Source organism: Pongo abelii, chromosome 20 (assembly GCF_028885655.2).
Source record: "Pongo abelii isolate AG06213 chromosome 20, NHGRI_mPonAbe1-v2.0_pri, whole genome shotgun sequence".
Taxonomy (NCBI): Eukaryota; Metazoa; Chordata; class Mammalia; order Primates; family Hominidae; genus Pongo; species Pongo abelii.
In genome coordinates this window covers 52,975,393-53,000,633 of record NC_072005.2, presented here as the reverse complement: position 1 = coordinate 53,000,633, position 25,241 = coordinate 52,975,393, and the positions used below count along the sequence as shown (strand labels likewise).

At 45.3% G+C, this 25,241-nt stretch overlaps 1 protein-coding gene across 2 annotated transcripts in view; it reads right to left on the bottom strand.

The window, feature by feature from the left end:
* The window catches only part of ARHGAP35 (Rho GTPase activating protein 35), a 144,559-nt gene extending 119,318 nt beyond the window's left edge, over nt 1–25,241 (bottom strand). For both annotated transcript variants that reach the window (XM_024236821.3, XM_063720146.1), the window contains exon 1: nt 25,029–25,241. The gene's annotated coding sequence lies outside the window, so the exon portion shown is untranslated. The remainder of the gene's footprint in view (nt 1–25,028) is intronic.

Below are 25,241 nucleotides of genomic sequence, written 5' to 3'. Positions count from 1 at the left end.
TATTAGACAAGGCTGATGTAAAAGAAGACCTGATGCTAATTCAACCTTGGAAACAGAGAGGAGGCATTTGAAATGAGCAGCATTAAGGCAAGCACTCCAGGACGGACGACGACAACGTATACCACTGGCCTCCCTGCAGCATCATGCAGTACCCAATCTCCAAGGCTCTTCCCCAAAGTCAAAAGCAAAATACTTCAAGGAGTCATTAGAGAAATGAAATGGGTGACAGGCTTTGATTGTACTTTAAGATAAGCTTAATACCCTAAAATTTAAAAATCACATTATAAAAATCTATTTACAGCTGGGTGCAGTGGCACGCACCTGTAGCCCCAGCTACTCAGGAGCCTGAGGTGGGAGGATTGCTTGAGCCTGGGAATTCGAGTCCAGTCTGGGCAACACAGTGAGAACTCATCTCTAAAAAAGTAAAAATTTAAAAAATTAAGATTAAAAAAATCCAATTAGGACCTCACTAAAAAGGTGGAGGAGAAAAATGGAAATGGAATTAACTGCTAGATCATTCTGGAAATCTTTAACAAGTAAGCTAAACTAGAGATCAAGAGGACAAACCAAAGAATGTACTATGCCCATCCAAATATCTTCCAGTGAGAGAAACATTTCCCAATGATCAAGGTTAGTATATGAAATCACCGGCATTAACCCCACATTAATAAAAACAAGTAGGGCCAGAGAGAGAGGAGGGAGGTGGGGAGAAGAGAGAGCACACAAACCCAGACTAGTACTTTCTAAGTGGGGGTAATTTATTATTCTCCTTCCTCTGAATCCTTCGCTTACATCACCTAGCATGTATGGCCTTAGTTTCCTATTCTGAATAATGGGTACAAGGATAGTACCTACTTCATTGGGTTGTTATGTGGATTCCTTGAGTTAATACATGTTAAGTACATAATACTGTGCCTGGGATATAGAAAAGATTAAGGAAATATTTGCTATTATTATTGCAAGAGTCGCAAACTATCTCTGAGGATCTGGTCTCACTTGTCCAAAAGTAAAATGATTTCCCTAAGGGTGAGTTCACAGGGGAAAGAGATGTTGTGTTGACTATAAGAAGGGGCGCTTTTGAAAAGTCCAATCCATCCTAAGCTGAAACACCTTCCAATTATGTCCTATGGATGATTATTCATAATGCCCAAAGCCATGGGGACAGCTGAAAGAACTTCTGTAAACTTTAGGATTTAGATACAGACCCCTGGGCGAGGCACAGTGGCTCAAGCCTATAATCCCAACATGTTGGGAGGTCAAGCAGGAGGATCACTTGAGGCCAGGGGTTTGAGACCAGCCTGGGCAACATGGCAAGATCTCATCTCTACTAAAAATTTTAAAAAGTAGCCAGGCATGGTGGGTGTGCACCTGTAGTCTCAGCTGAGGCAGGAGGATCATTTGAGCCCAGAAAGTTGAGCCTGTAGCAAGCCATGATCATGCCACTGCACTCTAGCCCTTAAACCTGTAATCTTAGTACTTTGGGAGGCCTAGGCGGGGGAATTGCTTAAGCCCAGGAGTTCAAGACCAGCTGGGGCAACATGGCAAAACTCCATCTCTACAAAAAAATACAAAAGTTAGCCAGACATGGTAGCACATGCCTGTAGTCCTAGCTATTAGGGACACTGAGATGGATCATCTGAGCCCAGGAGGTCGAGGCTGCAGTGAGCTGTGAGCATGCCACTGCACTCCAGTCTGAACAAGACACCCTATCTCAAAAGGGAAAAACAAAAAAAGGATATCATCATTATTTTATAGATGAGAAAACCAAGGCCCCAAAAAGTTAAATAGCTGGCCTGTGGCAGTTTTCCTCAGTTTATGTTTAAAATGAGAATTATAAGCATATACCTACATATGTCCCTATAAGGCAGCTAGTTTCCTTGAGAAGGGGTATCTTTTATTCTGAAGTTAGATCCTTTTGGTTGTTGTTGTTTTTGTTGCCCAGGCTGGAGTGTAGTTGGCACAATCATTGCTTACTGCAGCCTCCAACTCCTGGGCTCAAGCAATCCTCCTGCCTCGGCTTCCAAAAGTGTTGGGATTACAGACGTGAGCCACCATGGCCAGCCTAGATCCTACTTTTTATGAAATAATGGTGGGAATAATTTTTCTTTTTTAAATGCTCTCCTTGACAAAACTAAAAACTAGTAAACTCGAATAGGCATACTATGTTTTTTTGAGATGGAGTCTTGCTCTGTCACCCAGGCTGGAGTGCACTGGCGCAATCTCGGCTCACTGCAACCTGCGCCTCCCAGATTCAAGAGATTCTCCTGCCTCAGCCTCCCGAGTAGGTAGGATTACAGGCATGCGCCACCATGCCTGGCTAATTTTTTGTATTTTAGTAGACATGGGGTTTCACCGTATTGCCCAGGCTGGTCTCAAACTCCTGAGCTCAGGCAATCCGCCCACCTTGGCCTCTCAAAGTGTTAGGATTACAGGAGTGAGCCACCGCACCTGACCAGCATACTATGTTTTATTGCCATTCCTTTTACTGTGCTTCAGATACTATGTGTGCGTGTCTTTTTTCAATTGAAGGTCATTGGCAACCCTGCCTTGAGCAAGTCTATCAGCATCATTTTTCCAACAGCATATGCTCACTTTATGTCTCGATGTCACATTTTGGTAATTCTTGCAATATTTCAAACTTTTCCATTATTATTCTATTATGGTGATCTGTGAGTAGTGATGTTTGCTGTTAATATTGCAATTGATTTGGGGCACCATAAACTGCACCAATATAAGATGGTGAGTTGTAAAAATGTTGTATGTGTTCTAACTGCTCCTCATCTCTGTCCCTGTTCTCTGAGACCCAACCATGTTGAAATTAGGCCAATTGGCCGGGCACAGTGGCTCACGCCTGTAATCCCAGCACTTTGAGAGGCTGAGGGCAGGTGGATCACCTGAGGTCAGGAGTTCAAGACGAGCCTGGCCAACATGGCGAAACCCTGTCTCTACTAAAAAAAAAAAAAAAAAAACAACAAAAATTAGCCAGGCATGGTGGCACGTGCCTGTAATCCCAGCTACTAGTGGGGCTAAGGCAGGAGGATTGCTTGAACCTGGGAGGCGGAGGTTGCAGTGAGCCCAGATCGTGCCACTGCACTCCAACCTGGGCAACAGAGCGAGACTCTGTTTCAAAAAAAAGAAATTAGGCCAATTAAGAATCCCACAATGGCCTCTAAGTGCTCAAGTGAAAGGAGGAGTCACATGTCCCTTGCTTTCAATCAAAAGCTAGAAATGATTAAGCCTAGTGAAGAAAGCATGTCAAAAGCCAAGAGGGGCTGAAAGCTGGGCCTCTTGTGCCAAACAGCCACGTTGTTAAAGCAAAGGAAAAGTTCTTGAAAGAAATTAAAAGTGCTACTCCAGTGAACACATGAGTGATAAGAAAGTGAAACAGCCTGCAGCCATAAAAAAGTGTGAGTTCATGTCCTTTGCAGGGACATAGATGAAGCTGGAAGCCATCATTCTCAGCAAACTAACACAGGAACAGAAAACCAAACACTGCATGTTCTCACTCAAAAGTGGGAGTTGAACAACGAGAACACATGGACACAGGGAGGGGAACATCACACAAAGGGGCCTGTCAGGAGGTGGGGAGCAAGGAAAGGGAGAGCATTAGGACAAATACCTAATGCATGTGGGGTTTAAAACCTAGATGACAGGTTGATAGGTGCAGCAAACCATCATGGCACATGTATACGTATATAACAAATCTGCACATTCTGCACATGTATCCCAGAACTTAAAGTAAAATGTAAAAATAAATAAATAAAATAAAGTGAAACAGCCTATTGCTGATGTGGAGAAAGTTTTGGCAGGGTGTAGTGGCTCATGCCTGTAAACCTAGTGCTTTGGGAGGCTAAGGTGGGACAACTGCTTGAGGCCAGGAATTCGAGACCAGCATGGTCAACATACGCCAATCCTGTCTCTACAAAAAATAAAATAAAAATTAGCCAGGGATGGTGGCATATGCCTGCAATCCCAGCAACCTGGGGGGTTTAGGTGGAAGGACTGCTCGAGGCTGGGAGGCTGAGGCTGCAGTAAGCCATAATCATGTCACTGCATTCCACCCTGGGTGACAGAGTGAAACCTTGTCTCGAAAAAAAAAAGAAGAGAAAGAAAGAAAAAGTTTGAGTGGTCTAGATAGAAGATCAAACCAGCCACAACATTCCCTTAAACCAAAACCTAATCCAGAGCAAGGCCCTAACTCTCTTCAAGCCAATAGGGCTGAGAGAGGCGAGGAAGCTACAGAAGAAAAGTTAGAAGCTTGCAGAGACTGGTTAACAAAGTTTAAGGAAAGTAGCCACCTCCATAACATAAATGTGCAAGATGAAGCAGCAAGTGCTGATGGAGAAGCTGCAGCAAGTCATCTAGAAGACCCAGCCCACCTTGATGAAGGTGCCTACTATAGACAAAACAGCCTTATGTTGGAAAAAGATGCCATCTAGGACTTCTATAGCTAGAGAGAAGTCAATGGCTAGCTTCAAAGCTCCACAGGACAGGCTGACGCTTGTTAGGGACAAATGCAGCTAGTAACTTTTTAAATTGAAGCCAATGCTTATTTACTATTCTGAAAATCCTACAGGCCTTAGGAATCATGCTAACTGTATTCTACCTGTGCTCTATAAATGGAACAAAGCTTGGATGACAGCACATCTGTTTACAGCATAGTTTACTGAGTATTTTTAAGCCCACCATTGAGACCTACTGCTTGCAAAAAAAGATTCTTCTCAAAATATTACTGCTCATTGACAAGGCACCTAGTCATCCAAAAGCTCTGATGGAGATGTACAAGATTAATGTTGTTTTCATGCCTGCTAACACAACATCCATTCTGCAGTCCATGTATCCAGGAGTAAGTAATTCAGACTTTCAAGTCTTATTACCTAAGAAACCCATTTCGTAAGGCAACACTGCCATAAATAATGATTCCTTTGATGGATCTGGGCAAAGTCCACTTTCTAAAAAGGATTCACCATTCTAGATCCCATGATCCCATTAAGAACATTCACTTGAGCTGGGCGCAGTGGCTCACGCCTATAATCCCTGCACTTTGGGAGGCCGAGGTGGGTGGATCACGACGTCAGGAGTTCAAGACCAGCCTGGCCAACATGGTGAAACCCCATCTCTACTCGAAATACAAAAATTAGCTGGGCATGGTGGCATGGGCCTGTAATCCCAGCTACTCGGGAGGCTGAGGCCAGAGAATTGCTTCAACCCAGGAGGCGGTGATTGTGGTGAGCTGAGATCGTGCCACTGCACTCCAGCCTGAGTGACAGAGTGAGACTCCATCTCAAAAAAAAAAAAAAAAAAAAAAAAAGAACATTCATTTGAGAGGCTGAGGCAGGAGGATCCCTTCAGGCCAGGAGTTCAAGACCAACCCAGGCAATGTAGTAAGACTCCATCTCTTTAAAAAAAAAAAAAAAAAAAAATTAGTCCAGCATGGCAGCATATGCCTGTAGTCTCAGGTACTCGGTAGGCTGAGGCAGGAGGATCCCTTGAGCCCAGGAGTTCAAAGTTGCAGTAGCTATGATCACACTACTGCATTCCAGCCTGGGTGACACAGCAAGACCTCATCTCTTAAAAAAAATAAAATAAAAAGAAGATTCATGATTCATGAGAGAGCTCACAATATCAACATTAATGGGAATTTGGAAGAAGTTGATTCTAACCCTCACAGACTACTTTGAGAAGTTCAAGACTTCATTGAATTAAGTCACCACAGATGTGGTAGAAAGTGAACTACAATTAGAAATGGAGTTTGAAGATGTGACAGAATTGTTGCAATCTCATAATGAAACCTGAACAGATGAGGAATTGCTTCTTTTTTTTTTGAGACGGAGTTTCATTCTTGTTGTCCAGGCTGGAGTTACAATGGTGCGATCTCAGCTCACTGCAACTTCTGCCTCTGGGTTCAAGCGATTCTCCTGCCTCAGCCTCCCGAGTAGCTGGGATTACAGGCATGCACCACCACGCTCGGCAAATTTTGTATTTTCAGTAGAGAGGGGGTTTCTCCATGTTGGCCAGGCTGGTGTCGAACTCCTGACCTCAGGTGACCCACTCGCCTCAGCCTCCCGAAGTGTTGGGGTTACAGGCGTGAGCCACACGCCCAGCCAGGAATTGCTTATTGGTGAGCAAAGAAAGTGATTTATTTATTTATTTATTTTTTGAGACAGTGTCTTGCCTCATCACCCAAGCTGGAGTGCAGTGGCACGATCTCAGCTCACTGCAACCTCCGCCTCCAGGGTTCAAGCAATTCTCATGCCTCAACCTTCCAAGTTGCTGGGATTACAGGCATATACCACCATGCCTGGCTAATTTGTGTATTCTTAGTTAGATATGGGGTTTTACCATGTTGGCCAGGCTGGTCCCTAACTTCTGTCCTCAAGTGATCCGTCCACCTCAGCCTCTCAAAATGCTGGGGTCACAGGGGTTGGCCACTGCGCTCAGCGACTTTTTTTCTTTTTCTTGAGACAGAGTCTAGTTCTCCCACCCAGGCTGGAGTGCGATGGTGCAATCTCAGCTCACTGTAACCTCAGCCTCCTGGGTTCAAGCAATTCTCCTGCCTCAGCCTCCTGAGTAGTTGGGACTACAGGTGCTCACTACCATGCACGGCTAATTTTTGTATTTTTATTTTTATTTATTTATTTATTTATTTATTTTGAGATGGAGTCTCACTCTGTTGTCCTGGCTGGAGCGCAGTGGCGCAATCTTGGCTCACTGCTACCTCTTCCTCCCGGGTTCAATCGATTCTTCTAACTCAGCCTCCTGAGTACCTGGGATTACAGGCACGTGTCACCACGCTCGGCTAATTTTTGTATTTTTAGTAGAGACAGGGTTTCACCATGTTAGCCAGGATGGTCTCTATCTCCTGAACTCGTGATCCGCCTGCCTTGGCCTCCCAAAGTGCTGGGATTATAGGTGTAAGCCACCGCACCTGGCCATTTTTGTATTTTTAGTAGAGACATGGTTTCTCCATGTTGGCCAGGCTGGTCTCCAACTCCTGACCTCAGATGAGGTCACCTCGGCCTTCCAAAGAGCTGGGATTACTGGCGTAAGCCACCGTGCCTGGCCCGCCCAGCAATTTTTTAAGATGGAATCTACTCCTGGTGAGGATGCTGTGAACACTGCAGAAATGACAACAAAGGATTCAGAGTATTACATCGCTTAGCTGATAAAGTAGCAGCAGGGTTTCAGAGGATTGACTCTAATTTTGAAAGAAGTTCTACTGTGGATACAAACAGCATTGCATGCTATAGAGAAATCTTTCACGAGAGGAAGAATCAATGAATGTAGCAAACTTCACTGTTGCCTTATTTTAACAAACTGCCGCAGCCAGCCCAACCTTCAGTAACCACCACCCTGATGAGTCAGAAGCCATCAGCATCAAGGCAGGACCCTCCACTAGCAAAAAGGCTATGATTCACCAAAGGCTCAGATGATCACTAGCATTTTTTAAGCAATAAAGTATTTTAACAGGAGGCCGAGTCCAGAGAATCACTTGAGCCCAGGAGGTTGAGGCTGCAGTGAGCTGTGACCACACCACTGCACTCCACGCTGGGCAACAGAATGAGACATCTCAAAAAAAAACAAAACAAAAACAACAACAAAAACAAAGGAAGTTGGGGGAGCTGGGCACAGTGGCTCCCGCCTATAAACCCAGCACTTCTGGAGGCCGAGGTGGGCAGATCACTTGAGGCTAGGAGTTTGAGACCACCCTGGCCAACATGGCAAAACCACATCTCTATGAAAAATACAAAAATTAGCCAAGCGTGGTAGTGTGCACATCTCTAGACCCAGCTACTCCAGAGGCTGAGGCACAAGAATTGCTTGAACCCAAGAGGCAGATGTTGCAGTGAGCCGAGACTGCACCACTGCACCCCAGCCTGGGTGACAGAGTGAGAGTCTGTCTCAAAAAAATAAAAATTAGGCCAAGCGCAATGGCTCATACCTGTAATCCCAGCACTTTAGGAAGCCGAGGTGGGTGGATCACTTGAGGCCAGCAGTTTGAGACCAGCCTGGTCAATGTGGAGAAACCCTGTTTTTACTAAAAACACAAAACATTTAGCCAGGTGTCGTGGTGCGCATCTGTAGTTCCACCTCCTCAGGATGCTGAGAGAGACTTGCTTAAATCTGGGAGGTGGAGGCTGCAGTGAGCTAAGATTGCACCACTGTACTCTCTAGCCTGGGCAACAAAGGAAGACTCTGTCTCAAAAAAATAAACTTAAAAAATAAAAAATTTAGGCCGGGAGCAGTGGCTAATGCCTGTAATCCCAGTACTTTGGGAGGCCGAGGCGGGTGGATTACCTGAGGTCAGGAGTTCGAGACCAGCTTGGCCAACATGATGAAACCCCGTCTCTACTAAAAATTCAAAAAATTAGCCAGGTGCGGTGGCAGGCGCCTGTAATCCCAGCTACTTGGGAGGCTGAGGCAGGAGGATTGCCTGAACCTGGGAGGCAGAGGTTGCAGTGAGCTGAGATGGCACCACTGAACTCCAGCCTGGGCAACAAGAGCGAAACTGTCCCCCCTCCAAAAAAAAATTAATAAAATATTTAAATTTTTTAAAAGGTATTTTTAAATTAAGTCTTTTTAAAAGACATAATGCTACTGCACACCTAGACTACAGTATGGCGTAAAGATAACTTTTATTTTTTAATTTTTATTTATTATTATTTTTTGAGACAAGAGTCTTGCTCTTTTTGCTCAGGCTGGAGTGCAATGGCGTGATCATGGCTCACTGCAACCTCTGCCTCCCAGGTTCAAGTGATTCTCCTGCCTCAGCCTCCTGAGTAGCTGGGATTACAGGTGCCCACCACCACGCCCGGCTAGTTTTTGTATTTTTAGTAGAGACGTGGTTTCACCACTTTGGCCAGGCTGGTCTCAAACTCCTGACCTTAGGTGATCCACTCACCTCTGCCTCCCACAAGTGCTGGGATTACAGGCATGACCCACTGCACCCAGCCAAAACATAATTTTTTTTTTTTTGAGACAGAGTTTTGCTCGTTACCCAGGCTGGAGTGCAATGGCGTGATCTCAGCTCACTGCAACATCCGCCTCCTGGTTTCAAGCGATTCTCCTGCCTCAGCCTCCTGAGTAGCTGGGATTACAGGCATGCGCCACCACACCTGACTAATTTTGTATTTTTAGTAGACATGTGGTTTCTCCATGTTGGTCAGGCTGGTCTCGAACTCCCAACCTGAGGTGATCCGCCCGCCTCGGCCTCCCAAAGTGCTGGGATTACAGGCATGAGCCACTGTGCCTGGCCAAAACATAACTTTTATATGCACTCGGAGACCAAAAAATTCGTGTGACTGGCTTTATTGCCATATATACTTTATTGCAGTAGTCTGGAACTAATCCCACACTATCTCTGAGTTATGCCTGTATTTATTTTCCTACCACTATATTCTTTAGCTGGTCTCTTAAAGCCAAGTCCAGCCACGTGCTCACACCTGTAATCCCAGCACTTTGGGAGGCTGAAAAGGGAGGCTTGAGTCTAGAGTTCAAGACCAGCCTGGGCAACACAGCGAGTCCCCGTCTCTATGAAAAATAAAAACATTTAGGCTGGGCATGGTGGCTCACGCCTGTAATCCCAGCACTTTGGGAGGCCGAGGCGGGCGAATCATGAGGTCAGGAGTTCGAGACCAGCCTGGCCAATATGGTGAAACCCCGTCTCTACTAAAAATACAAAAATTAGCTGGGCGTGGTGGTGGGTGCCTGTAGTCCCAGCTACTTGGGAGGCTGAGGCAGGAGAATCGCTTGAACTGGGAGACGGAGGTTGCAGTGAGCCGAGATTGCACCACTATACTCCAGCCTGGGCAACAGAGCGAGACTCCATCTTAAAAGAAAAAAAAAAATTTAAAAAAAATTAGCTGGGCTTGGTGGTACGCATACACCTGTGGTCCCAGCTACTCAGAGGCTGTAGCAAGATGACTGAGTCTGTGAGGTAAGGCTGCAGTAAGGTGTGATCATGCCACTGTATTCCATGGAGCATGGGTGAGATCCTGTCTCAAAAAAAAAATTAAATTAAAAAAAAAAAAAAAAAGCCAGGTCCAGGTAGTGCAGCACTAATAATGACATATAGTAAGCATATTAACTAGCACAGTTACCCTATGAGTAAACACTACTATATTCTCCTTTTTAAGATGATGTGCCTAAGGCACCAGGAGTTTAAAGGGCCTTGTCGGAGGGTGCAGAGCAGATAAGAGGTGGGACTGGGACTCAAATCTAGGCCATGTGTCATGATGAGAAAAAGAGTAACGGAGGCCTCCACAAATGTGGACAACTGCTATTTGGCCTATGACCTGGTGTTAACATTTAGGTGTATGAGACACTTTCTGATAAGACCTTCAAACTATCTGCTACCTGGGGGCAAATTACAAGTTGTACAAAGACCAAGAGATAACAAATCAATAGCATGTGCTGCTCCACTGATCCAAAATTTCATCACGCCGCCTTTGCAGTACTCTCACATGCTCGCTTACCTGAACATTTTAATTACCTAATTGTTCTCTTTCATTCTTCCAGCAAACTCAAAGGTTACCAACTTTAGCATTATGGCATTTAGTTCTCAAAAAATAAAAATAAAAAGACCGTGGCAAGCAAAATAGGTATTTAAGCCCATTTTATAGACACGAGAATTCAGATTAAGAATAAATGACTTGTCTTAAGTCACAAAGTTGGTAAGATGCAAATGAAAACTAACAATAGGAAAGTTTCTTTCCTCTACATGGCTTGAGGAATCCCAAGAATCTGAAGACTGAAAGGCGACAGACTCCATCTATTCCAGGTTTCTCTCATTCAGAAACTCATACCTTTATTCAACAAAGACTGAGCTCCTACTGACCTGTCAGGTCATGTTCTAGGTGATGTCACAGAACAAATGGAGGAACAAAAGACAAAAACCTCACAGAGGATCCAAAATGCTTTATTTTGCAATTTCTTCCTGATGTCTGAACGCCAACCTCCTTGAATTGAAGATCTGTTACTCTCCCCGACAACAGAAAGAATGATCAGTAAATAAATATTTAATAGATATACGTGTAGACGTCTTGTTAAATAAAAACAACAATAAAACCAAATGGGGTAAACTTTAAAATTATTGCTTATCCAACACAAAACGAGGCCGGGTGCGGTGGCTCACGCCTGTAATCCCTGCACTTCTTGGAAGGCCGAGGAAGGCAGATCACGAGGTCAGGAGTTCGAGACCAACCTGACCAACATGGTGAAACCCCGTCTCTACTAAAAATACAAACATTAGCCGGGTGTGGTGGTGGGCGCCTGTTAAGTCCAGCTACTCAGGAGGCTGAGGCAGGAGAACCGCTTGAACCTGGGAAGCGGAGGTTGCAGTGAGCTGAGACTGCGCCATTGCATTCCAGCCTGGGCAAAAGAGCAAGACTACGCCTCAAAAAAAAAAAAAAAAAAGGACAAAACTGCCGGGCGCAGTGGCTCACTTCTGCATCCTAGCACTTTAGGAGGCCAAGGCGGGTGGACCACGAGGTCAGGAGTTCGAGACCAGCCTGACCAATAAAGTGAAACTCCGTCTCTACTAAAAATACAAAAATTAGCCGGGCGTGGTGGCAGGCGCCTGTAATCCCAGCTACTCAGGAGGCTGAGGCAGGAGAATCGCTTGAACCCAGGAGGAATAGGTTGCAGTGAGCCGAAGATCGCACCATTGTACTCCAGCCTGGGCAACAGAGCAAGACTCCGACTCAAAAAAAAAAAAAAAAAAAAAAAGACAAAACATAAAACATGAGCTTGGATCACTTTCTTTAAAAGTTCTTTCTCATAATAAGACGAAATCTGTCTTCCTAGTCAATGCATTCTTGCATTGAAATGCTTAGTCACACATAATTCTTTAAGATAAGATCAAGGAAAAATAATCAGGCCACTGGCCTTCTAAATTTTTTACATTCTGGTAAAGAAACAGTGTGTTCCTTGTGTTACCTGTAAGGGAAGAATTGCTTTTGTTTTATAAACGGCATATAAATTCTCCCAGAGAGGAGGAGGCATGTTTTGTGCACTCTAAACCTTGTAGATACCTAGACCTCTACCTCTATCCTCTGGAACTACAAAGAACTAGTTTGTTCCCTCTTCTGCTCAACAAACTTTTGCTAAATTATTTAAATAAAATTAATTATAGACAGGACTTCAAAATAGGACTTTGGGAAAAAATTTTTAATTAATAGCTTAGCCAGGCGAGGTGGCCCACGCCTGTAATCCCAGCACTTGGGAGGCTGAAGCGGGGTCAGCCTCCTGAGGTCAGGAGTTTGAGACCAGCCTCACTAACATGGGGAAACCCCGTCTCTACTAAAAATACAAAATTAGCACAGGGTGGTGGCGCATGCCTGTAATCTCAGCTACTCGGGAGGCTGAGGCCGGAGAATGGCGTGTACCCGGGAGGCGGAGGTTGCAGTGAGCCGAGATAGTGCCATTGCACGCCAGCCTGGGCAACAAGGGCAAAACTCCGTCTCAAAAAAGAAAAAAAAAAAAAAGCTTAAATTTAAATCTTATTAAAATGATGTTTTTGGCCCATAAAAGGGAACACATCACTAATTTTATAGCCATTCCTGACTTTGACTGATGGCTCCTTTTTTTTTTTTTTTTTTGAGAAAGAGTCTTGCTCTGTCAGCCAGGTGGGGTGCAGTGGTGCGATCTCAGCTCACTGCAACCTCCACCTCCTGGGTTCTAGCAATTCTCCTGCCTCAGCCCCCCAAGTAGCAGGATTACAGGTGCCCGCCACCAAGCCTGGGCTAATTTTTTTTTTTGGTATTTTTAGTAGAGATGGGGTTTCACCAACGTTGGCTAGGGTAGTTTCGAACTCCTGACCTCAAATGATCTGCCCACCTCGGCCCACCAAAGTGCTAGGATTACAAGTGTGAGCCACCATGCCCGGCTGGCTCCTTTCTCTTAAAACAAGCACACTTCAGGGGTTAGAAGGGAACCTTGTTCAAAGAGAACTAAGGGTTCAGCTCTATCTATCCACCATGGAGTAGACTTGAATTCTTTTCATCTCTGGGCTGAGATCACACTGGACGAAAGCATTCTGTAAAGTGTGAAGTCCTTTCCAGACTTTCTGGGAAGTGTGTTAAAAAAGCATTCTGGAAACTGTAAAGTCGGCCAGACAAGTCAATAGAGAGCAGAGACTCAGCCAGACCGCTTTGGGGACCTACTAGCCATGTGGCCTTGGGCAAGTCCCCTCTCTGCAACCTCGATTCCCCACCTAGAAGGTGAGAATACCACCTACCCCAGAGGATTATTGTGAGGAGAATATGAGACAACATTTCTTAGTCTTCTGGTATGTAATAAACAGTTCATTGTTATTATTTGGTAATATTATTAGTAATTAATTATTATTATTATTTTTTTGAGATGCAGTCTTGCTCTGTCACCCAGGCCAGAGTGCAGTGGCGCAATCTCGGCTCACCATAAGTTCCGTCTCCCGGGTTCATGCCATTCTTCTGCCTCAGCCTCCTGAGTAGCTGGGACTACAGGCGCCCGCCACCACGCCTGGCTAATTTTTTCGTATTTTTAGTAGAGACGGGGTTTCACCGTGTTAGCCAGGACGGTCTCAATCTCCTGACCTCGTGATCCGCCCGTCTCGGCCTCCCAAAGTGCTGGGATTACAGGCTTGAGCCACCGTGCCCGGCCTTATTAGTAATTAATTTGATTATTCTCTAAGAAAGGGTGAATGCCTTACCTTCAAAGGTACTAGAGTCCAACAGATCTTACCATGAATTTCTTGCTTTTCGGCTCAATTTTTCCTTCATATGTTTATAAGAAAAACCAAACACAATACAACCACACTACAAAAAAAAAAAAAACTTGTTTAATCTTTTTTTCCCTGAATCAGAAATAGTAAAATCATTGTGGAAAGCTTGGGAAAATTCAAAATAAAGTTTTAATCACCCATAATCCTACAACACAGAGTTAACTAATAACACTTCAGCATATTTCTTCCACTTTTTCACATATATATTTTAAAATAACTGGACTCATGCTGTTTACAGTTCTATATCCTATTTTTTCCCACATTTAATTTTGTGTGCACTTTCCCACGTCAAGTATTCTCAAAAACATACTTTTTTAATGACTCCATAACCTTTCCATAAAGCAAACCATTCCCCTAAGGTTAAAACATTTAGTTTTTTTTTAAATTTATAAACATTCATATAGTTAACATAGTTAACATCTCTTTTGTATACAATCTTGATTCACATCTCTATTTCTCGGTCCCTATAGATTCCTTTTTTTTTTTTTGTGAGACAGTCTCACTCTGTCACCCATGCTGGAGTGCAGTGGCATAATCTCCACTCACTGCAACCTCCGTCTTCTGGGTTCATGCGATTCTCCTGCCTCAGCCTCCCGAGTAGCTGGGATTACAGGCACCCGCCACCATGCCTGGCTAATTTTTTGTGTTTTTAGTATAGACAGGGTTTCACCATGTTGGCCAAGCTGGTCTCGAACTCCCGACCTCAAGCGATCCGCCTGCCTAGGCCTCCCCAAGTGCTGGGATTACAGGCATTGTAATTGCACCCAGCCCTCTATAGATTCTTATAAGTAGATCAAGGATTGTATATTTCTTAAAACATTGCTGGACGGGCATGGTGGCTCACGCCTGTAATCCCAGCACTCTGGGAGGCCGAGATGGGCAGATCACTTGAGGTCATGAGTTCAAGACCAGCCTGGCCAACATGGCGAAACCCCATCTCTACCAAAAGCACAAAAATTAGCTGGGCGTGGTGGCAAGCACCTGTAATCTCAGCTACTGGGGAGGCTGAGGCAAGAGAATTGCTTTAACCTGGGACGTGGTCGCAGTGAGCCAAGATCATGCCACTGCACTCTAGCCTGGGTGACAGAGCAAGACTCCATCACAAAAAACAAACAAAGAAAACATTGCTAAACTACTTTCCTGAAAGTTCACACTAGTTTGCAGGCCTGATAGCCATTTCAATACCAGTCCCATTTCACTCTCATCAGCAGTAACCACTATCTCTTTTAATTTCCAGCAAACAGAGATCAAAATAATCTGGAATTAACAACACGAGTAGAAAAGATCTGTTGTTAAAAGAATGCTTTCACACTTGTAACAATTTATACAATGAAATCACCATTATCCCACTCTTTATCAGGTATTTGACCCTGCCCAGATGGGTAAAGTTAGAAACATCCTACATGTTCACATTTGTATATTAAATATAAAGTAATAATTGAAGTGCCTTATATAGAGACTCTCAAATAATTTCCGGCTCAGTAAGAACTATGTAGAAAAGGGAATTATGCCCCATCATATGAAAAAGGGGCTTGTACAACATGCAAAAACTTCAGAAATGGACACAAGATTTACGTACTTTTCTACATGTAGATTATACCTCAATTTTTTAAGAAAAAACTTAAAAGGGGATTTGCACACAAGAAAATATATACACCTTGTATATACATAACATCAAATCACAACTACTTTAGCTTAAGGCTGCCATTTTTTAAGCCTTTATGGTTGTTTCGTGGCTACTACTAGGTACATGCCAACAGCCAAGACCCACTCCACAGCAGTCAGGAGTCTTCTTCTCTTCTTCCTCATTTATCAAAGGTTTAAACTACATTCCTCAGTTGACTGACCAATCAGAGGAAGAAATTTTTTTTTCTTTGAAACGGAGTCTTGCTCTATCACCCAGGCTGGAGTGCAGTGGCACGACCTCGGCTCACTGCAAGCTCCGCCTCCTGGGTTCACGCCATTCTCCTGCCTCAGCCTCCCGAGTAGCTGGGACTACAGGCGCCCGCCACCACACTTGGCTAATTTTTTGCATTTTTAGTAGAGATGGGATTTCACCGTGTTAGCCACGGTGGTCTCGATCTCCTGACCTTGTGATCCGCCCGCCTCGGCCTCCCAAAGTGCTAGGGATTACAGGCATGAGCCACCGTGCCCAGCCCAGAAGAAGAAATTTCTTATACGTTGACAGCATTAAAAAAAGTATACAAGCCGGGCGTGGTAGCTCACGCCTGTAATCCCAGCACTTTGGGAGGCCGAGACGGGCGGATCACAAAGTCAGGAGTTCGAGACTAGCCTGGCTAACACGGTGAAACCCGGTCTCTACTAAACAAAATACAAAATATTAGCCGGGCGTGGTGGCGGGCGCCTGTAGTCCCAGCTACTTGGGTGGCTGAGGCAGGAGAATGGTGTGAACTCAGAAGGCGGAGCTTGCAGTGAGTCGAGATGGCGCAACTGCACTCCAGCCTGGGCGACAAAGCAAGACACTGTCTCAAAAAAAAAAAAAAAAAAAGTATACAGTGATTTCAGGCCATTAAAAAGGTTACCACAAAAGCAGCATCCACCAGCCTCTACCTACAACGTTAACAGGCATTTCTGAAAAATAAAGACCTAGTGATACATTTTATCACCAATCATTTAGGTACGCTATTCCCAGTGAAATAATTCCCTTGAAGTGAAAGCTACTCTAGCAGAAGATGCTGATTTCAAGAATCGAATAATCTTGTATTAATGCAGTGCTGACTTTCATTTGTACACAATCAATTTGTTACTGAACAAAGAACTCTTTTTAATTGCCCATGGCAATTAATGGTAATCATTTTCCTTTGTCTCATTCCTAAGCAGTGCAGGCTGCAAGAGATAAAGCCACAGTTTTGACCTTTCTTTTAAATGAAAATGGGGAAAAAGCACAATGCAACTATATACATACACACACACAATGCAAATACACACACACACACACACACATAATTTTTTTTCTTGAGACAAGGTCTCACTCCATCACCCAGGCAGGACTGCAGTGGTGCGATCATGGCTCACTGCAGCCTTTACCTCTGGGGGTTATGTGTTTAGGTGATCTGCGCACCTTGGCCTTCCAAAGTGCTGGGATTACAGGCGTGAGCCACCACGCCTGGCCAACTATATATATATACACACCTCAGGAGGCTATTAGCTGTAACTACCCAGCATACTTTTAGACTAACATTTTTTTAAAATGCAAAAAGTTACTAAATAAAGTATCATGTCCGGATGTGGAGTCTCAGGCCTGTAATCCCAGCACCTTGGGAGGCCGAGGCGCATGGATCACATGAGGTCAGGAGTTCAAGACCAGCCTGGCCAACATGGTGAAACCCGTCTCTGCTAAAAATACAAAAAACTAGCCAGGCGTGGTGGCAAGTGCCTGTAATCCCAGCTACTTGGGAGGCTGAAGCAGGAGAATCGCTTGAACCTGGAAGGTGGAGGTTGCAGTGAGCTGAGATGGCACCACTGTGCTCCAGCCTGAGTGACAGAGCAAGACTACATTGCAAAAAAAAAAAAAAAAAAAAGGTATCATGGTGAGCCCCACATAAATAACTCAAGAGGAGAGACGTATTTCTATCTGTATGTTTCTTTTAATTTTTATTTTTTAATTGTAAATTGGCAAATTGTAGTTGTATATATTCTATGTATATATTTTTAGTTGCCTAAAGAAAATCTCTCAATTTGTAGCTACCCAAATACTTTTCTACTTGCTGAAAAAAATGTAGATTTAAAGAGTCATTACATGACCAAGCATCTCTACCTTCTTCCTGTTAGACTAGTTTACTTACACAGTTTTGTTACACCTGTGTTTGAATTCAGGTCAGACATAAAATGCTCAACTTTTCCAAATATGCTGGCTAAAAAGGCAAGCTGGTACTTGTGGTGTAGATTCTTTTCAAAATACTGTGATATGCAACCTACTGTGTGCTCAAATCTCTGAATATGAAAGTCTTCAAGACTATTAATACAGGATCGTGTCCCAAGGAGCCAGACATTAATCAGAATAGTCTATTCAACATTTACTTCCCTTCACCCTATATATTTAATTGTTTACAACTGACTATAAATTCCTTAAGGTGATGAACTATGCTCATTCTTATACCCAGAGAGGTAGTGTAGCCTAATAAAATAAACAAATTTTGAAATCAGACAGATCTGGATTCTTCACATTGACTTACTACTTATTAACTGTGTCATCATGATCAAGAAATTTACAATGCAGCAAGTATGCAGATTAAAGTATGCTGGGCCAGAGCCAGGCGTGGTGGCTCACACCTGTAATCCCAGCACTTTGGGAGGCCGAGGCAGGTGGATCACCTGAGGTCAGGAGTTTGAGACCAGGCTGGCCAACACGGCAAAACCCCATTTCTACTAAAAATATAAAAACTAGATGGGCAGGGTGGGCGTGCGCCTGTAATCCCAGCTACTCGGGAGGCTGAGGCAGGAGAATCACTGGACTCCAGGAGGCAGAGGTTGCAGTGAGCTGAGATCTCACCACTGCACTCCAGCCTGGGCGATAGAGCGAGACTCTGTCTCAAAAAAAGAAAAAAGAAAAAAAAAGGCTGACCAGGAGAGCATGCCCTCTAAGCATTTAAAGCCTGCAAATGGCCATTACAGTTGGTACAAACATCTCAAAAAACAAAAAACAAAAAACTTTAGCACCTGTTTATCTTCTATCAACATGGATGCAATGGGGGCCTACCAAGTACAAGGTATTTTGCTAGGTGTAGTGGGAAATCAAAGATAACATAAGAGGCTCCTCATCCTCAGGAGTTTACTGTCTATCTAGAGAGAGAGATGACAAAATCAAGTATTATTAGCCACAAAATAAGGCAGAATGGGAACCAACTAGTATAATCCCTTCATTTTTCAAATGAAGGAACTGTAGTCCAGAGAAATGAAAATGATTTGGCTAGTCACACAGCTAGTAAATGGCAGGGCTAGGGCTAGGACCCAGGTTTCTTCAACGTTCTTTACATCATAGGAAGCTGCCTCTCAATTGTCCAAATTCAATTACCAGTTTACTGCAGTGGCCAGGACGAGGACATCATCCAAGTAAGAATGCAGAGGTATCAGGAGAGCAAAAGAGACAGGAAATACCTGCAGGTCTGTAATACAACAGTCACAACTGCTGCAAAGTGCATAAAAAGAAAATGTTCATTTCAATAAAGGAAGATGAGAGAGATAGGCAAGTCTGGCTATTTTCAATTAAAATAAATATTACTTTCCTGTAATGATACTTCATGGCTGAAAGTATCTGGTTCTCTGCTAATATATCAACTTAATGGCATTTCTCAGTATCAGAGAAGCAAATAAATGAAAATTAGATTGACAGATGCCAAAAGTTATCTTCAAGAATTCTTCATAGATGAAGCCTGATAAAGCACTGGATCAAAAGTTAAATAGAAACTTTTGGGAAGATGAACATGAATTATTTGTTTGCATTTCTTAATGCCAGCAATACAAGTGCTATTCAGACCATTGCTGTTTGAGAGCCTAGGTCAACAATGACTCAGCTTGAAAAATTCCATATTGTTTTTAAAAGAGGTATATGGTTTTAGTTATGTAGCTAATATAATCTGGATAACCCCATCCCCCTAAATTATAAAGTAATTTCCATGTGAATGGTTGAAAAACAGGCAGTGTTTATTTTATATCTGAAAAAGTATACAATAAGGGTAATCCAGTTCATTTTGCTGCATCTCCCAGGGAAAGAGCCCCCTACACAGACTCTGGGTTACGGGACTTGATGACAGGCAGTTGGGGATTGGCAGGTGAGGGAGGAATCAAAGAGCAGCAACAAGAGCTTAGTCCTAAGCTCCAGCTCTAACTTGGTAAGTGACCCAGGACAACAAGAATCTACAATCAGACCTGGACAGCACACCAGGCTTCAGACTAGGAAGGTGAAGCCCAGAGAGGTAAAGCAATTTGTTCATGGTCCCAACTAATTAGGACAAGGCCTAGATGAGAAGCCAGGTCACTGACCTTATATAAATCCAGTACTTTTCTGCTGTGGCAGGAAGCCTGTCACAATGCCCTATGCCAGCCTTCCATTCCTCCATCTGTAAATGAGGAGGCTAGACTAGGCACTGATTTTCACAGAGTTCCAATGAACGCAAGGCGTCAAAGGAGATATTTGTGCTAGTCACCTTCTCTCTTCATGCAAAGAATCTCAATTTTACCTATTTTATAGATCGTGAAAAAGAAATCTTACCAACCAGACATCATGGATAGGGCTGTGATGAATGACAAAAGATTTTTTTAAAAAGGGAAAAACAGGCCAGGCGCCGTGGCTCATGTCTGTAATCCCTGCACTTTGGGAGGCCTAGGCAGGTGGATCACTTGAGGTCAGGAGTTCAAGACCAGCCTGGCCAACATGGTGAAACCCCATCTCTACTAAAAATACAAAAATTAACCTGGCGTGGTGGCGCATGCCTGTAATCCCAGCTACTTGGGAGGCTGACACAGGAGAATCGCTTGAACCCAGGAGGCAGAGGTTGTGGTGAGCTGAGATTGCGCCATTGCACTCCAGCCTCGGCAACAAGAGGGAAACTCCATCTCAAAAAAAAAGTCAAGATTACTGTGTAATCTTGTTTAGATTACATTGTTTAGACTGCCAGGTGGTGACTGACAATAGTCATAGCAGATCACAGGAAGACCCTGCAAGTGGCCTAACACCTCTCAGGAGACCACAGTGGACCAAAGATGGGAACCAGACCAGACTAGATGGAGATGAACAACCACTCCGACCTTTTCAGTCTCCAACTATATTGACCTGACGCCTCACCTCCTCACATGCAGACTCACCAAACATCTATTAGGCTATGGTTTACTGTCACCTGTGCAGCTCCCACCCCTCCCAGGCTGTGTCCTTTGCCAAAAGTCACCATCAGGTCCATGGATCTGCCCATGAATCTGCACACCGACAACTTCTTTCAACTTCTTCTCTTCTGGATCAAGAAGAATGAGTATTTTCTGATTTGTCACTGTTCTAAATGTGTCGACCTTCATCATGCCAAGGAAAATGGCGGGCAGGTAAAAGGGCGGGCGGGGGGCATGGCCAAAAAAAGGTTAGTTGAAAACAAGATGATAACTTAAATGAGAAACTTTGATCAGATTAGTTTTTAAGTCTTTACAAAGATTTTCTAGGCAGGGCAAGAGCCCTTGAAAACATGTTACTACGTTGAAAGCAGTTGTCTACCACCATCTCCTGCTCCAGCCCCCCCACTCCAAATGGCATATTAACTGTGCCAGAAGGCCAAGGCTACCACCTCACATTTCTGTAGCACCCAATCCCATCATGAAAGCAAATGTCAATGCTGGAGTTAGGGCCTCTGCTAGCCTCAGAGAAATCTGACAGTCTTTAAGAACATCGGTTACCAGTTAAGGTGGAAAAATCAGCTCTTCATTCTGTGTTTCCTCTCTCCCTATTATGTAAACTTAGGCTTTTGGCATGCAGGACCTTTTCATGCTGCCAATGATATTAAAACTCTGGGACACACATTTAAGCAGTACTGCATACACAGTTGTTTTTATTCTTAGTTATCTGTCACTTCCATATTAATAAAAAACAAAACAACTATTGATACCAACATGGGTAACACAAACTCTAAGATAAATTCAGAAAATTAATCATGACACACAAGGCTAAAAATTTACCAACGGAAATGAACCAAAAATCTTTAAGTCAATAATGGTGAAAACCCATGCCACACATAGATCATTAAAATTACCAGATTCTGTCAGAAAATTTTAAAAAGTTCAAGGGACCATACAGATCTACTATCAGCCCTCCTCACTGTCTCATATACAAATGCCCTAATATTTGATGAGTGAATGGTCCAACTCTGTAGATGACAGTGAATGTTTTTATTTCAAATGTGTCCACATAGAATTATTTCTAAATAAGTACTAAAATAAACAAAGTTTGATCATAGCTCAGTTAAGAAAGTCCTTCCAGTAAATGCTCCTTCACAGTTGGATGGCTACTTTAATATACAATTGCCCAAGGCCACAGCAGGGAAAAAAATCAGGCTTTTGATTTACTTAAGAAATAAATAAACCTAGAACATGCAAAAGATCCCCTTTCCCAAGTTAAGGAAGGAAAATGGTTGGATAGATTTTCTGTAAAAACCACCTCTACCCCTGAATGAACTTCCTAAATACCCCCCTAAAAACCACCTCTACCCCTGAATGAACTTCCTAAATACCCCCCCACAACCATACAGTCATTAAAGAAAATTGCTCAGGAATGGTAGCTAAGACGCATTTCTCAGATAATAAGACTAAAAACCCAATCACATCCGCCAGTTCCTGGCACCCCTTTCTAACTCTACCCAATCAGGTCACTCAAAAAGCTTAAGGAATGTCAGGGCCCACCCACACACCCCTTGTAGGGCAATGAGCCCCAGAATCTAGCATGGATCTGCCCAGAGGCACACAGCTCCTGTGGCAGGGAGTGCCTGCAATACCACAGGGCAGAAATCTGAGTGACACTTGGCACTCTCTCTTTCAACAAACAACCGCAAAGTGCTTTCCAAACCCAAGCCCTCACCATTTTGAAGACCAGGAAGCTGCAGCCTTTCCCGGGGCAAAGGTGAAAAAGAAATAAGCCCACCTTCCCCATTCTCTCCCCCAAGGTCACACTGCAAACCAGAGGCCATTAGGGAAGGCAATACTGTAGCTTCCCTAGGTCCAAGTGTGGCCATAACCCCCAGTGGGATCGGGAGAATTTGAGAACTGGCATTTCCCCAGCTAGAGGTAAAACGAAATAACTTGTCAGCTGGGGGGGGGGGGGGGGGAGGAGGGGAGGGAAAGGACACTCCTAGGGTTGCTGGCTTAGAGGTGGAAGGGGAGAGAGGGTCCTCTATGCAATGGCTCAGAGAAGGAAGGAGGGAAAGTGAGAAAGAGAATAAAGATTTGTGAGCAGCTGCAATCCCCTTTTCCAAAGGACACAAAGCTACAAAGCCCAGAGAGAGCAAAGGGAGAGAGCAAACAGCAGAGGAAAGAAAATGGGGCAATGGAAAAAGATCTACCTCCCCCCACACTACTAACCTAGTGGAAGTGGGGGAAATGGGGGAGACACTCCCAGACTCCAGAGAGCAGTAACAATCAACCAACCCCCACCTATTTACCCAGATCTCTCAGGATCCCTGGGGAGAGAACCCTCAGGGTTAGGGCGCAGAAAGAGAATCTGCAGTCTCAGAGCCTGGAGAGCTTAAGGCCCAATCCAGTCCCTTTGCCTCTGCAGCAGAGGGATGGAGAACAGAGAAAGACATGCCTGAAAGCGGAAGTGCTCAATGGGGAATGGGTGGGCCACGGGTGGTGAGCTGCGAGGAGCAGGTCTGATAGGAACTAAATGGGAAGAGAAGGAGCCTGGCAGGATACAAGGGGAAAGAAAAAAAAAAGGTGAGGAAGGAAACAAGTCCAAGAGGAACAGAATTGGGAGAGGGATATCAAAGGGGAGTGATAATCTACCACAGCACTGAGGCAGCTCCAAGAGGAAGGTGTGGGGGGGGGGGGATACATAGGAAAGAATGATTAAGAAGACATCTTAATGTCACAATTGGAGTGAGAACTCCAAAAGAAGACAAGAGGCAGAACAGTGGAGGGTGGGCAAATAAAGCAGAGTGAAGGGTGAAGGCTGAATCAAAATGGTGGGGGGAAGAGAATGTCATGTGGAAAACTTAAGACTCGGGAGGGAACAGAGAGGGGACACAGTGACAAGAACCCCAGTGTTAAAGGACCGCTCCAAGAGAGGACGGCAATACAGAAGTTAAAAACTGGTCTAAAGACATGCGGGCAAGTGGACAGCTCCGAAGGAGCCGAGCTGGTGAGGGAAACACTAAATAAAGAGGATGGGGCAGAATTGAAAAAAAACGAGGAAAGTGTAGGTACAAAATGGATCTAGGGGCAGGTCTGTGAGATGCAGAACAGGAAGGGGATGGGTGAACAGCCCGGGAGGTATCAGAGGTATAGTGAGGTTAAAGGGCATGTCTAAGGGCTAAAACGGGGAGGAGAGGAATTGGAGCAAAGAGGGGACAGGAAGCAGTTTTTAGGCAGAAAACTGAAGGAGAGACAGGCCAAAGAAAGGAGAAGCAAATGAATGCAGTAGCTCAGAGGAGTGCCAAAAAGGAGGTGAGGAAGAGAGGAAACCTCCGAGAGAACACGGGCTGAAACTGAAGGCAGTCTGAGTTAGGGACACATCATTTAAGTGAATAGCAGAAATGGGAGACCTGCAGAGGCAGAGAAGGGGGAGGAGGCTGCTTCCCGGGAAGGCAGAGTCAGAAGCAAGCAGGTGAGGGAACCGCAGCAAGATCTGAGGTCGGGCAAGGGGCAGAGCTGAGAGGCAGAAAGGTCTGGAAGAGATGAAAGGGTCTGAATGGTAAACGGGAACAAGAGCTGAGAAGGGGAACAGGCAAGCACGGTGCAGCCAAGTCCGAGGGGATCAGGGGAATGAGCTGGGGCACGGAAGGGTCAGAAAGCCAGCCGAGGGGCATCCCGGGATGCAGCAGGCTCTGTGAGAGGGCAGACAGAAATGCGGGTAGTAAGGCCCACGAGGGAACGGGATTTAAGTCCAAGGGGAAGACTCGGGGCAGCAGTGCCTGGCCGAACAGGGGTCTCAGATGGATCTCCAACGGGTTGGAACCGCAGGTCCTAAAGGGACAGCTCCCAAGGTGCAACAGATTCTGAGACAGGAATAATAGCACAGCAGGTACGTCAAAGAAGGGGCCGAGGACAGATCTGAAGGGTGGTGAGAGCAGAATCGAGAAGAGGGAGAAGGGTCACGGATCTCAAAAGTGGGAGCCACAATTAAGAGATGCAGAATGATCAATGAGGAGATGGGTCCCAGGAGCACTGCAGAGCCCGGGAGGAGCGAAGGGCATTATGGAGGGGTGGAAGGGGGAAGGGGGGCGCAGAATTGGGAGCTGGTTGGCTGAAGTCGGGTAGGCTCCGAGGCAGACACCGAGATCCCAACGGGTCGGGGATGGGGGCGGCGGCGGGGACAGCAGGGCTGGGGCGGGCAGGGGCAGGTCCAAAGGGCAGGAGGGCCCCACGGGCCGGGCCGACGCGCGAAGCGACGGGGACGGCGGGGCCCGGGGGGCTGGGGGGGGCCGCTCCTCCCCTCCCCCTCCAGCTCCTCCATTGTTCGCGGGCTCCGGGCCCCGCCGTCCCCGCCTCCCCCTGGACCCCGCAGCGGGGCGGCGCCCGGCCTTGCCGCCCGGGGCCCGTGAGCTCGCGCACTCACCAGCTGGGCGCCCTCAGCGTGGCCCCGGCCTCCAAGATCCCGGCAGCAACGACGGGGGCCCCGGCGCCATGTTCCCCTGCTCCTAGTCCAGCGGCAGCTGAGGCGGCGGCGGCGGCGGCGGCGGCGACTCCGGCGGCGGGGGGCCGGGCGGACCCTCCCTCGCGGGTTCCCTCCTCCGCCTCCTCCACCTCCTCCTGCCGCCGCGCCGCGGCT